Source organism: Zonotrichia leucophrys, chromosome 1 (assembly GCF_028769735.1).
Source record: "Zonotrichia leucophrys gambelii isolate GWCS_2022_RI chromosome 1, RI_Zleu_2.0, whole genome shotgun sequence".
NCBI lineage: Eukaryota > Metazoa > Chordata > Aves > Passeriformes > Passerellidae > Zonotrichia > Zonotrichia leucophrys.
The window spans coordinates 55,210,592-55,225,779 of NC_088169.1; positions in this window are offsets into that span (position 1 = coordinate 55,210,592).

Below are 15,188 nucleotides of genomic sequence, written 5' to 3' on the forward strand. Positions count from 1 at the left end.
TAGTCTCTCCATGAGAGTATAAAATTGTATGGGTTACTTTTGCAGGTTTTATGTGCGAATTTTTACATTATGAGTTTTTTAAAAGCTTCATTGCTAGTATGTTGAGTTTTTTTTCTGCAGTGATGGAAAGGTGTTTGTCCAGCCTGCAGAGATTCCGATTCAAATTCAATTTTATGCCTATTATATTTGATAAATATTTTAAAAATCGTGCTCTGTTGAATGAGTAAACTATTTTCTGCAGTCCTATTTTCACAAGATTTAATTAGATTTCTTTTTTTAATGTGTGCTAAAAGTTTTGCACAGAAAAGAGTATCTTGTTGGTTTTGCTACTTCTTTTGATTTTTTTACCAGATGCATAGTCACTGGACATTGAATGTGCTTCCATATAAGTAACTTTTTCCATATGCTCTCAGAGCCTTTATTAACACTTCCTTTATATTATCTAGTTCTCTGTAAATAAATTTATCTGCCTGCCCAACAACTGCTAAGGATCCTCTTTTTTTGTGTACATGGATAAATCACCATGTGATGTTTTTCCAATAAAGAACAGAATGGCATGAATTTACACATTATTTATCCATCATTTATAGATTTAAATAAAATAATAATAAAAACAGAGTGGTTTTTTCCCATTGAAATAGTTGTTTTAAATTATTTTATATTTTTATAGATAAATCTGCATATAGGTAATTAAATTTATTTCATCATTGATGAAATTTACCTCCAATTTATACTTTGAAAGTAAAGCTGTCTATTTTTTTTTTTTTTTAGAACATAATAAGGGATTTACTACTCAGCCATAGGTTCATATATTCATGTATTCATTATATGAATACTGCTAATATAACAGTTCTGAACTAGCCAGAACTTTCACCACTACTACACAGTGGTGAAAAGATGTCTGGTAAAATGTAATAATAAAATGGAAGTTGAAACCAGCAAAGACAGAGATGTGTATTTAGTTAAAAAACCCCAAAAAAACAAAAAAGCAAATAAGGAGAAAAAAAAGTATAAACTCCTATTATGATACAACCAGTATCTTCTGTATAAGTAAGAGACCTTAAATGTAGAAAGATAAGATGTACATAATAGTGGAAGAATTTTAAAGAGGAAAATAAGTGGTCTAAAATCAAGCATTGGAAGGGTTATATTACTATCCAAACTTAATTTCTTGAGTCTTGGGAAAAGTATCATAATATACTCTAATGGGGAGCCTCAAATGGTTAATTTGCAAAGGTAGTTTTTGGTAAGTCCACAAGTAAACTTTACACAATTAGGCAAAATCAGCCAAAATTTTCCTGTCTGTCCATTAAGATTCTGTGATATTGAAGGGAAAAGTAATTCATAGTAGGCATCTGGACAAAAGGTGGGCATTGTTTAGGGGGGAAGGTTCATTGGTCCTATAACTTGTTTTGGGTTTTTTGGTTTTGCTTTTTCCCCACAAAAGACAACCAAATTCTCATTGAAATAATAAACAGACTGAAAGAAAAACTTTGACTTAGGAGAAGCAGAGTCATGTCTAGAAATATTTATCTCTCAGCAACCTAAATTTAAAAGGCCCAAGAAACTTTTGGGAAAAAGCATATAGGAAAGAGTCTGGGTTTTTTACATAAATTTACAATTGATAATTTACATTAAATTAACAATGGATCAATTGATAAAATGCTGCAGGGTTTAGTAACTAATCATCAAACTACCTCTAGGTCTGCAAGGTCAAAGTAGACATACTAAATATAGTAAGTGCTGTCTTTTCAATCAAAATGAAAGGAGAATGACTTGCTTCACCCTTAAAAAAAAATAAAGGCTGAGAAATTTTAAATGTAAACATTTAATTTTAGATGTAAAGATTTTGAGAGCTATGGATTAATATTGCAGAGCTGGACAGCTTCATATTTGTGATGTGTTATTTCCTTCAGGGCATTAGATTTTATTACTGATGAGATGAAGCCAGATAAATGATCATAACCAATAACATGGATGGACTATTGTTCTGAAATTTTTCTCAGTAGAGTATTTAAGAAACCAAATATAGAAATGTTTCAAGTTTTTCAAAGTCATAAAGCACTGAAAAACATTTATATCTATAAACGTTCTGCTGTACATATCATGTACATTTTATGCTGTTTCTGTTATTTAGCTATCCTTTCACTTCTAAAATTATATATTTTTAGATTTATACCTTTATTTCACCATTGATAAATTTTATTTAAATAATTGCCACTTTTCTATGGAGTGCCATCTTGAAAATTATTGTAGTGATACTTCAGACATCATGTCAAAGGGTACTTAATTTTCTTTAACAATATTTCCTGTTTATCTCTGTAATGCAAATGCATCCCATTAAAAAGAATTTCTTGTAGACATTTGAAGCAATCAAATGATAACAAGTATTCATCCATCAGTTTGGGATAGCTTTTAACCTATGCTCTCATAATCCTAAGTTTGGTGAAAAATCATTTTGCAATTTTCTACAGACAATTTTTTTCTTTATATTGCTTCAAGAATGATTTTCTCAGTTTCTTGATTTCAAATTAAAATTGACATAATATTAGTAGCATAACTATATCACATACATTAGAGGGAGATTTGGATTAAAAAAAAGAAACTTATGAAGTTGTTGAGCCACAATTTGTAGGCTTTCTTTATGGCTTTTTTTGAAATAAATCATTATATTGGTACCTAGGCTTAGTGCCTCTTCATCATTATTTGACACCTTTCCTTGTCCTCCTTATTGTCCTGGAGTTTTTGAGGGACAATATGAATGTGTGTGCTGTCCAAAACAAAATTTGATGGCCACTCTCTTTTATTTCCTCCAGTGAATAGTATTGCTGCTAACAAGCTCTCAAAACATGTTAAACACCTACACTCAGACATGCTGAAGAGAAACCCATGGAAGAAACTGTCATCCGTAATGGGAAGGGAAGGGAAGGGAAGGGAAGGGAAGGGAAGGGAAGGGAAGGGAAGGGAAGGGAAGGGAAGGGAAGGAGGGAAGGAAGGAAGGGAAGGGAAGGGAAGGGAAGGGAAGGGGAAGGGAAGGAAGGGAAGGGAAGGGAAGGGAAGGGAAGGGAAGGGAAGGGAAGGGAAGGGAAGGGAAGGGAAGGGAAGGGAAGGGATATAATATAACTGCATAGAAGGAGTCACTAGTGTACATTTACAATGGTCACATTTGGCATTGGAATTACCTTCATGCTAGAAGTGAGACACCTTGTTACAAGGTCAAAGGGCATTGGGTATACACAGGTTTTAAGACACATGAATGGTAATATGTGAAAACAAGTATATATTTACTCTAAATTAATAAAGCCATTTTAGATTATCTCTGCAAACAATACATATATTGTTTGACATTCATTAATCAAATCCAGAAGAAATATTCAAGTTCCCATAAATTTTAATTTCCCTCGCTATATGTGCATATATTCATGAATGATATTTATCATTTTAATCATCAGTAGTATAATATTCATTTCTTTCTATCATCAGTAGCAGAGTTTTGGTTCTAAATTTTAATGTTTTTTTTTTATTTTAATCTGTAGAATACATTAAAAATATGTCATGAATTATAGTTCCTGAAATGACAAAAATATACCCATTGGGAAAACCCCCATTTTTATTGTAAAAATCAAGTTCAAATCCACTACAAAATAAAGGACTCTGTTATCTTGAAAATTTAGAAACCTTTCAAAAAAGGAAAGAATTTAAGTACATGCAAATCAACTTTCTTTTCCCTCATGAATGGGGTCTCAGGTCAAGCAACAACAGCCAAACACATTATATTAGTTTGATACACCTTTATATTTACATTTTCATATTCACCATATTCCTTCTACTCTCTTTGTCATTTTCTGGTTGTCATTGCTGAATTACAGCTGATATTCTGACTGCCACATGCAAAACATCCATTTTCCAAGTGTGCAAGTGGAAACCAGATCCATGGAGTGGCCATGCTGCCTTACCTGCAGTTGTGGCTTACAAGATCACAATTCAAACCAATTAGAAAAGATTTGTGGGTCCTCCACTCACAGTGCAGGAACAAGTAAATTCTTAAGCTACTTAATATTGTTGATTGGTACAGAAATGAAGCACATAATTATTCACCAAAAGTCAATCCTTCTGAGAAACTTGAGCTCTAGAAAATTCTTCATTTATATAATACATGGAATACACTATTCTGCTTCTCAAACTACTTTCTCTTACAAGGGCTCACAACTGAAAAATTATAGCTTGGTTAGAAACAATGTATGGATGGAGCAGAAAATAAAATATGAAGCATGAAATGGAAATGTCAGCTGGAAACTACCAACCATCTCCTAGCATTGCTTGTGTTTAAATAGAAAGAAATATTTAGCAATTAGCATGTCAGAGTCTGTCATTTTATTTGCAACTCCATAACTGTACTTTCTGTCTTCAGAGTACAAGTTGTTAATTCTCTTTTGTTTTATATGTCTCTGTTTACGTCAGATACAGTTTGTTATTTTATCAAAGTATTGGAATGTAAATTAGTGAGAAATTATGTGTGATCATTTCAAATTGATTATAATATATATCACACTAGTCTCACATTAAAAAAATGACAGAAGTAGGAGTTCAAATCCATGCTCATCACTTTTATCCAAATGGTTGTCAGTTTTTGTACATTAAAGCCTTCTTCAAAACACTCTCATCACATAAAGAATTTTCCAGAAAGGACTTCTAAAAAGTTGTAGCTGTATTTTTTCAATTACTTATAAAATATTTTTTTTCATCATTGAAGTGTTAGTGAGATCTGTAATGCCATGAATCACATACTTTTCCAATGAGAAACAGCAAACATTACCAGCAATTTTCACGAGTATAAATGCAGTACCTGAACCTATACCCTGTCTGACTCAAGAGACAAGAGGAGAAGAAGAAAGGCAGAAAAGCTAAGCCAAGGCAATGGAAGGCACAGAAGAAAGATGAAGTCCTATATTTCTGAACAGAAGGATCTAATACAAATCTTGATGAAAAGTGTGCAGTCAGAATTAGTTAGTTTATCATGCCTTGCTTCAAGTGAAAGCAGCAGTCATTTCTGTCCCAAATATCATGCTAGAAAATACTGCCATACTATTCTTGGAATCATTCTTATTGCATTTAATTTTTGCCCTTTTGAAGAGAAAAGGTGAATAAGATATTCTGCGTTTGAGCAAATTAAGATTCTAATTCTTTTTCATTCAATTGTTTTCTGTGACACCAGGAATTTGTTTCAGAGATAGCTATTCAGGAAGGCTTCAGAGCTTGACTACAATCTCAGATATCTAGAATCAAATTGTGAAACTTTAGCTAGTGACCAATATTGGGGGTACTTGGGTTTTAGTAATAGCAGGTCCCTGGACTGAGTGTTAAGAATCTAGAGGCATGATTCTGTGGAAGTTCGACCATTTAAAAATAAATTCTTTCTGTAGTCATCAGGGGCCAAGAAAAGAGAAGAAGGTGTCTGTTTTGATATATATTTGAGGGTACCATTTCTATTAATTTTGAACTGTAAATATATTTGGACACTGAAAATGAAGAGAACTGAGGTAATGTTGAAAGCAGGATTCATCCCGCTTTTCACCAGAATTCCCCCCAGCACACACACACAAAGATCGACAATGTATTGAAAACAAAGTGCAGGTTGAAATAAACCCCAAACAAAGCAATTTTCCCATTTTTCACTAGGTATCCTATGGGTTACTTAGCAGATTTACTGAGAAATCTTTTTACTCCTTGAATGCTTTTTAATCATTTTTTCCTCCCTAGAACATCTCATTCATCATTATCTTTCACTGTTATGGGGCTTTCAGGCTGACCAGCAAAGACATTCAGCTAAAAGAAATCAGAGGATCATAGAATCTTGGGTTTGGGTTGTAAGGGACTTTGAATTTCATCAGAAATGGTTCCTGCCATGGGCAGGAACACCTTCCACTAGACCTGGATACTCAAAGCCCCATCCAACCTGGCCTTGAAAACTTCCAAGGATGATGCAACTACAACCTCTCTGGACAGCCTGTTCCAACACCACAGCCCACACAGTAAAAATATTCCTTCATAATATTGAATCAAAAAAATTAAACATTTTTTATGTTTCTAACAACTTTTATTCAGCTAATTATTATTTTTGTCGACATATTGTAAGGTTGTGGAAACCCTGTATTTGTTTACAAAAATTATAGCAAAGGTAATCTGTCTTTCCTCATTCATTTGAAAATTCAAATTTTCTAAAATCTAAGAACGATTTATCACAAGAGTGGTCTTTATAATTCTATTTTACCTGCGGCGGGGTGTATGTGGCCAAAAGGTCAAGGTCCGGCTAGCAGAGGGTCAATGGCCGACACCCACCTGCATAAAAGATCTCTTAATGCATTCACTTTCTCTTTTTTATCACCTGGACATCTTTTTATGAGTGCCCATAGTGAATCCTGAATGACAACATTGTCATATCTTTGATATCCACTACCAGAATCTTTCTACATTGTCAAAAATTTCCTACATTACTATTATTTGTCATATGTGGCTTTAAGAAAATGGAAGAGACACAACAGAAACTGGAGAACAGCACAGTGATGTGCATCTGATCTATCCTAAACAAATTGATGTCCTCTCTTTCTTTTCCACATTCACAATCATTCCTTGAACAGAAGTATTCAATGTGAACTTGAATGAAGAATTTTGCCACTAATGGTCATTACCATCCGTTTTGAACTATGCACCCCACTTCAAATACCCAACAGATAAACTGGTTAAACATGACTTTTAAAAACCCCACTACTTTATCTAAATTCAGCAGAGATCTTTTTTTTCCCATGGGAAATGAGTAAATTATATTTTTGACAGAAAAAACTGTCTTCCCTCTGATTTAGAAAGCCAATGAAGACAACTTAAATGCAAATATGTCAGCCAAGGAGGAAAAATCCCCACTATTTCATAGAACTATAAATATTTCTGCTTTACAAGCAACTTGTGCATATACCAGCAAGCAATATCCTCTGGTAATTTTTTCAGAAAGGCCTAAAATAAATGTTCTGGGTTTGCTAACATTTTTCCAGATCAAATTAATTAGTACTGTACACACCTGATTACAGTATGTATACATATATAGCAAAACTTAATGAAAATTGATTTCCCTCTTTTATTCTTTGGATTGTTAACATCTGGCTAAACAAGAGGCAGGCAGTGCCTGATTTTTCATACATTTAAACTTAATAAATTATTTTGATCTTCCCATTAAAATAAGGAGATGACCTAGACCTTAAGAGTGGGCTGTTAGACATAATGTTAAGATAAATAGATAATGTACAGCTAAACACTGATTTTTAAGTTGTCTATTAAGAATTATTTTCTGAAGTGTGAAGACTTCCTGTGAAACAGAAATCATCAAACTCACTTGTAGGCCTGGAAATTAGAGTGAGTTAGTCTCCTAATTTGGTGCTGAATACAACTTTGAGACGAGCAAGCCTTTACATTCAGATGGAAATCTTCTAAGCTGATGGGTTTTTAGCTGTTTACCTTATTCTCCAAAAGCATTTATTCTATGTTTCCTTTAATTTCTTTGATGTTTTTTCTCTAAAAAACATCATCATCTAGTCAGGGTACAACAATACATGATTACAAGAAATTGATTATAAATAAATTTCTAAATTTATAACTTTTTTGTTTTTTCATTCAAAGTCAGATTATTTCAAGTTAAAAGCCACTTCTGATGTCAGGGAATTACGTACTTCACCTATAAGTTTTGACTTTTAAAACATAAGCCTCTCAAGAATTATTTCAAATGAAAGACAATATTTTATCACAATGTTACAGAAACAAAATCATCAGTATATAAAATCTAGTACAGCTACAACAATGTTTAATTATAATAGCTTCATGTAAAATGTATTACAGTTATGACAAAGAAATTTCTTAGTTTTCCTGGTCAATTGCATTCTGTTAATATTTCAAGGGGATGCACATGTACCATTTTTAGAGCCATTATACTTTCTAAAATTTTAATTAACTCCCCATAAGCAGAAGCCAAGTTTTTATTTTGAAAACGGAATAGAATACACTCAATCATCAGAGATAAAGTATAGTTACTTGCTTCAAGAACTACTGACATGGTTTTTCTGCTTGGTTTTTATTTTTTATAAGGTGGAAGAATGTATTGTCAATTATGACATGAAATCAATTATGTTATGGAAATAAAAATGATTGCAAAAACCCAATTTTTGCTTTACCATTTAGCTTAGAGAACTTGTCCATGATCTATTCAAAAAGATCAAAAGGTAATTTCCTGCTCACAAGAAAGCTCCATAACCTCCAGACAGCAGGGAGGACAGGAGAAAGAAGGAGAAGCAGTACATTTCACCTGACGGTTATACAGATGATCAAACAATGGGGAATTAATAACATTCATGGACCTTAATAACATTCAGAATAGATTTGAAAAAGAGGTAATTTTCTCTTTGAGTGGTGATCAGCTTACAGAGAAGAATTTCATACCTATTTGACTTCTTGTTTATTTTCATTTTGGCAGAGAGCAACCAAATCAAATCTTTAAATTTTGCAGTTGGAGAGTGTAATTATGATTTTTTTTTAATTTCCCTGCCCCCACACCCCCACATCCCCTGCCCTGTTACCCCTCAACCCCCCTACCCCAGCCCCCAGCCATCCTTAACTAAGTAGCAGAAATGTTGCTATAAAGCTCTCTATAATAGGATGAAACATTCAGGGACAAGAACAGTGCTGCAACAAAAGGAACTATTTTGTTACATTGGGTCAGACATAGAAATTTTAAAAGTGAGACCTGAATTCTCTGAAATCATGGCAATTTGGATCTGTGCAGGACATTGCTTCAGCTGACTTCATGGGTCATCCTAAACCTTGAAAAATCTATGGTTTTTCAGCTGAGTTCAAAGACATTAGGATATCTTCTTGGAACTTCAATGATGAAATGTCATAGCCCCAAGCAAAGAAATATTACTAAGAAATATTAATAGTGTGATTATATATATAAAATACCATGTCATGTTAGCACACTTAAAACATAGTGGAAAAAGTACTGCTGCTACTTCACCCATATTGTAAGTTCACTTACAAGGAACCAGAGCACTTTATTTGGATCACGAAAATCACCAGAAAACTGACCTGATCAGCGCAGGCTTTGGAATATTACCCACTCCTGCTGTTTTATATAGCTACCAAAAACATTGCAAGAGGAAGTCCAAGGTCACTCAAGTGAAATTTCAGGACCCTGGGAAGAATTTTTTTTTAATAAATAATTGTGAGTTGTTAATGACGTGAGAAAAATGCTGACATGTGTATCACCTGCAAGTAGCTAAACATCTGGATAGTTAGGATTTTATAATTAAACAGCTTTTTTATTTACCTTCCCTTTGTCCTTAATGGTATAGAACATGAAAATTAAAGCAGCCATGTTTTATAGATTAACATATCTTTTATAATATTTCATAGCTTTAATTTCCTAGTTTCTGCTTTATTCTTTCCAATGGACACATTCTATCTCTCAAGCTCATTTTTCAGTTGAAATAATTTTAATTTTGTTGTGGATATCAGATACCTGCATTATTAATTAAGAAAATCATTAATAATTTAGCCTGTAAGTTGCAGGGAAAAAAAAAAAATCTCAATTCACTCAGCTTGAAAGAAATCAGAATAGAAGTGGTCTTATTGATTTATTAACACTATGCAATTAACCAGCAGTCATTGAACTACACATTCAGGATCAATATCCTAAAAACCATCCCACAACTCAGTCTAGAATTTCTAATCCCCAAGCCAGAATCACACAACAAACCCACTTCTCCCTGGGGTAGATGTGAGGGCTGGTTTTTTGTGCATCCCTGATGATCTCTACCCCCCACTAATGTACTCGCCAGTATGACAGAAACCCAGACACGTGTCAGACACATTCACCTGAAATGTGGGACCCCATGTAACACCCCACTAGCTGAAGTGCAGCTGCCTGCTGCACCTTTCAGGAAGGCTGGAAGGCTGCTGTGCCCAACCTGGACAGGAGGTGAAGCATCACACGGTGATTTGTGGCAGCATCAAAACAGGTTTGACTGCTGCTCAGACGCCCTCTTCTCTGAGGGTCTCCTGTGTGCTTCAGAAATAAAGCTTGAAAATATGTGGAAAATACTGGGATCTCTAAGTGACTCCAGTAACCTCTTTTTTGGCAGCTATTTTGTCCCTCAAGTCCTTATTACTCCTCATTGATTGTTAGAGAATTCTGGTTGATTAGCACTACTTTTGATCAAACAAATCCTACTAGCATAAATTTTCCTAAAGTGTTATGTTTGTGTGCTTTAGAAGGACAAGACTTTGAAGTTTCAGATCTCTTCTAAATACCCAGCCAGAGTGGGAATAGAAACAATACCTCATGGAGCACTGCATGTTGCACTGTAAGTAGAGGAGAGAGATTTATAAACATGTTGTTTCTGTTATGATGAAAACATCTTTGTCACTTTGCAAATATAATAAAATAATGTTTATATTTTCAAAATTTTTCTCTTTCATCTGGCTATTCAGAATTTTCATTTAAAGATGTAAAGTTGTTTGGTTAATAAGACCAAATTTACACCCTAATTCTGAAAGATACATTTCATCATTGACTTTTATCACTTTTTCTTCCCTGGAAAAATGAAGTCATGATCCAAAATTTGAGCAATTCTGGCTACATTGGTGCCTGTGAGCGTGATTCCTCTTCCCTAGGCGAAACGGTGCAGAGGAGCTACAGAGTGTAGATCCTATGAAATATGAAATCAACGTATCTCTATGACACAAAAATTAAAGTGATTTCTCTGGTATCCTAAAAACAAACCTTTATTTTATGTGAAGCTATGGATTTTGACTGTTCATGTGCTGTTACAGCATGTATATTTAATAGAACCAGGACAGTTCTGGATTGACTATGTAGGGCGCATAAGGAACTGATCCCTGCAGAGCTCTGCCTATACCCTGACTTGAATCCTGACAGGGATCTTGCGCATACCTTGGACCCTGTACACCTCGGCCAGAAAACCTGCTGCCAGCTGCTGACTGAACCTGCTTACTAGCACCAGACCTGCTCTGCTCCTGCTGTTTGGAAGATCTGTGGATCTGTGGATCTTCTGTCTGTCACTGAGGGCATTGCCCTGCCCTTGGCCACCAGCTCTCCATCCCTTCAGGAGTAGCTCACTATTTCTGCTCCCTGACTATCTGCCACACAGAAGGATTTGCAAGTGCGAAGGTTGCACTGTGAAGACAGACCACAACCAGTGTTTACTAGAACATCTCATAATAATTAAACTGTTATTCTTCTTATTGAGCTGCTGTTTATAGAAACAATTTTACACAGTAACTCTGGCTACTTCACAGCTCAGACCCCTCTCACTCATAGAAATGTGTCTGAATCATCATCTGAGAACCCTACCCCAACAGTTTACTCAGGTGCCAAGGGTCACAAAGATGTGCCACTAGTTCCTTATTTAGTGGTTGGAAAATACCCCTATGAGCTCTATGTTTTACAAGACATATATATATGGGAACCTGTAATCTCTCTCTGCAGAGGCAATATGCAGAGCTGTTGCCTCTTGGATGCAGTTAGAACTATAGAATATTTTACTGAAGTAGATGTTAGTGGCCTTGAACACGTCCAGGTGTTTCTGCTGCTCTGACTTTGTCAGTTCTTGCAGCTTCAAAAAGACTGACAGTTCTGGAAGGAATTCAGTTCCTGGGAGATATTCAGAAACTACAGAATTTTTTTTTTTCAGTCTGCTCTTTTTTGGTAACTGTTTCTCTGTATGCATACAGAAGCACACAGCTTTTCACCTAATGGACCTAGCTAACAAAATTTTTCTTTGGTATGTGGACCCATGTGCCCAGTGCCTGGGCAACAGACATCTAATATAATGAAAAAAAAAAGAAATGGAAAGAAAAACTAAAGATCTTGGACATGTCTGATGATCAAAGAAAACATCTCTGTATCTAGCACACTGCTTTTTTTTTTTTTTTTTTTTTTTTTCTAGGGACTTGAATTAAAAGAGAATATTACTCTTATAAAGCTTGAAAGGTCAGAGACAGACTTGATGCTTCAATGCTTCTCTGACAAATATGACCTCTTCAGGGCAGGGTTTAAATCCTGGAAAATACTTGCATTCTTTTATTAGTAAAATCACCATTCTTTTTACAGTGTGTTCGTGGTCCACCCCTTTCATCTAACTGTTGGTTGATTTTTTCTTCTAAGCTGCTCTGATATTCCCCATTTCCTGCCCAGCCATGAGAAAAATAGATTAGACAAAGCTTTCAGTGTAGGACTTTGAATATTTTTTTATTCCCAACTTTGTTGTCATGCCTAGCTGAACTACAGTTTCAGCATCATTAAGACTGAATGTAAATGGATATATGATACAGTAATGAACAAAAGAAATGTTTCTTCCTGGGAAGTGTTAAACTTTATAATATAATATATTTTAGAAGTATCTGCATTACTTAAGACATGCTCTTCCATTATGCATTTATACAAGACAAAGTATCTGCAGGATCTAAATCAAAATTAAATGAACTCTTTCAAAAATTAATTAACAGATTGGGCAAATGTCCCTCCACTCCCTGAAAAGAGGGAGATTTTTGTTGTTGTTGTTTTGACTTTTAGTGATTTTAGTGTTTTTTAACTTTTATTACCTCTCTGTTTTCTTATGTGTACCATGAGAAGGAAGATCATATGAATAAGGTAAGAGAAGTGTCAGAAATATTATTCTGTTCCTGCAGACTAGATAGTAAGCATACAGAAAATAGAGCTACTGTTAAAAATCCTATTCCATTAAAGTAATGGAAAAAATTTTTAATTTTTTTCCCACTTTACTCTTTCCACAGTTGAGAGTCAGACTCGTCTATTACTTTGCAATGCCCAGAAATAATAATTTGATTGCAAAAATTTTCCTGATAGAAAGTTAAACACTTTCCATACTGTTTTTCATCCTGGATAATTTGATCACTGTAGGGCATGTTGTGCATAATTTTATGAGAATGGAACACAGAAATTTACTTGACAGAAAATAATTTCGACTGAAAAAACTATTAAGAAGAAATAAGACAGAGTAAAAAACATTCCCTGATTGTTTATCAAAGGACAGCGAAGCAAATTGAAAAGGAGCAATTTATGCATTTTGGTGCATATTCCTTCCTCGGATACTTTTGGTCACACTGAGGTGAGACTGAATCAGTGCCCACAGCTTTCTCAGTTTTGTGTGGCAGGTAGAACATAGCAGGGGGTGAAATGAATTCATCTTTCTGTCTTCAAGTGAACTAAAAGCAATTTTATTCTTCCCATGTGGTCACTTGAGGTGCTTGTCATGTTCAAGCTAATGATATCAGGCACCCTCAGGTTGTTTAAGTATTCATGAAGTAATTAAATTCTCATTAACATATAAATAAAAGAAAACTGAAAACAAGTTTAGGAGGCACCTAACATCTGTTCTAATGCTTTTAAGTACTAAAATGTGCCACATACAGAAGGAAAAGTGCATTCTGTCCAGGCAAGTATTTTGCATAGATTATTTATAGAAACTGTAATTAAACTGATTTGGCATATTAAGTAAAATTAACAGGAAAGTATTATTTAGGTAGCTCAGTGTCTCTATACTTAAATAAAAAATTTAAAATAGGAAAGAGAGAAATAAAATTAATTTTTATTTGTTCTGAGATCCAAATAAAATTACAAGAACAATTGAAAATGTATTCCTTTAGAATCAGAGAAACATAAAATCTCACACTGCAGGCATACTTCCAGCTGTTCTTTCAAAATACATTGATTTTTAATAATAAAATGCTACTGGCATTTGAAAAAAAACAACAATTCCACAAAATGACTTTCAAGTTTACTATTATATTTCTTTAAATTGCATTTAATGCACAATTTTGTCATACAACTTGAGACTTCAGTTCAGACACAATCTTATTCTCAAAAATGAATTTTCCTTCTAACATTAAGCAGTTTATTTCTTTAGATAATTTTTACCAAGAAACTACTAAAGAAAATATGTTTTATCTATCTATTAAAAAAATGTGCGCCCTGTATTCTATACCATGCCACTGCAGTTTTCTGTATGATAGAAATAGCTAATAAAATTAAATAATCTTGAACCAGAGTATGAAACTCAGAGGCTGAAAAATAGCAAAAGAGAAAGAAAAATCTAACAGAAGAATCTTCAGAATGTGTTAAAATAACCATTTCATCAAACAGAGACAGCTCTGGAAGAATACATTTCTGAGAAGTAAATCTTTCAAATATTTCTTTCAGTGGAAAGATACTGAATTGATTGTGTTCTTTTCTGTTTGCGATATTGTCTGTCCAGTTTTTTATCATAATCTATATTAAAAATAGACTCTGTACAAGTCTAATTTCATTGTGGTCTTATTGACTTAGCACAAAGTACATAAGTTACACTCATATATTTTCCTTACTTTTAACAGAGTGGAATGTAACATTTTTTTAACATAGAAATTTAACATTTTTTTACCATTTATGTTATATTGTTCATTTCAAAAAGCAGTATTTCATGCCTTATTCCTTGCCTTATTTCATGCCTTTCTCCTTGCTGTGATGCCTACAGAGGGAAACGTATGCCAGTTATGCAATGTGTTTGGTGCATGCTGAAAAGGATATATTGCAAAAAGGGGCACATAGACCTTCCTGAAATAAAAAGATAAACCTACTTTTTCTTGGTTTTAACTGTGGCAGACAAAATACAAGTAATTTAAAAATAGTTGCCGTGAGTTATCATTATAGGCACAAACAGCTATTATTCTTTTTACAGAGTGCTATTCATTACCATTTACAACATTTACAAGCCACACATGAAAATATTCTCTTCTTTGTTTGGTTCAAAGCCAGTTATGAACTCCTATCAGTACCCGTCAGCTGTTATGATTAGTAGAGAAAAATATTTTCTTAAGCATTATAACAGTGAAAGAAAACTATGTACTACTACAACCTAGAAGAAAAGAAAAAAAAAAAAAAAAAGAAAATTGCTCCAAACCCCATACAGCAATGAAGACACGAGCTGAAGCCTGGATAATTGCAATCTTATACTGGTAAAAGCTCATGAAAATTTAATTCGGTAACTCATGAAACAGGAACTGAGACTTGGTTCTTACATGCCTACAGGACAAGGAAATTAAACATTACAAGGCTTGCTTGAGAGAAT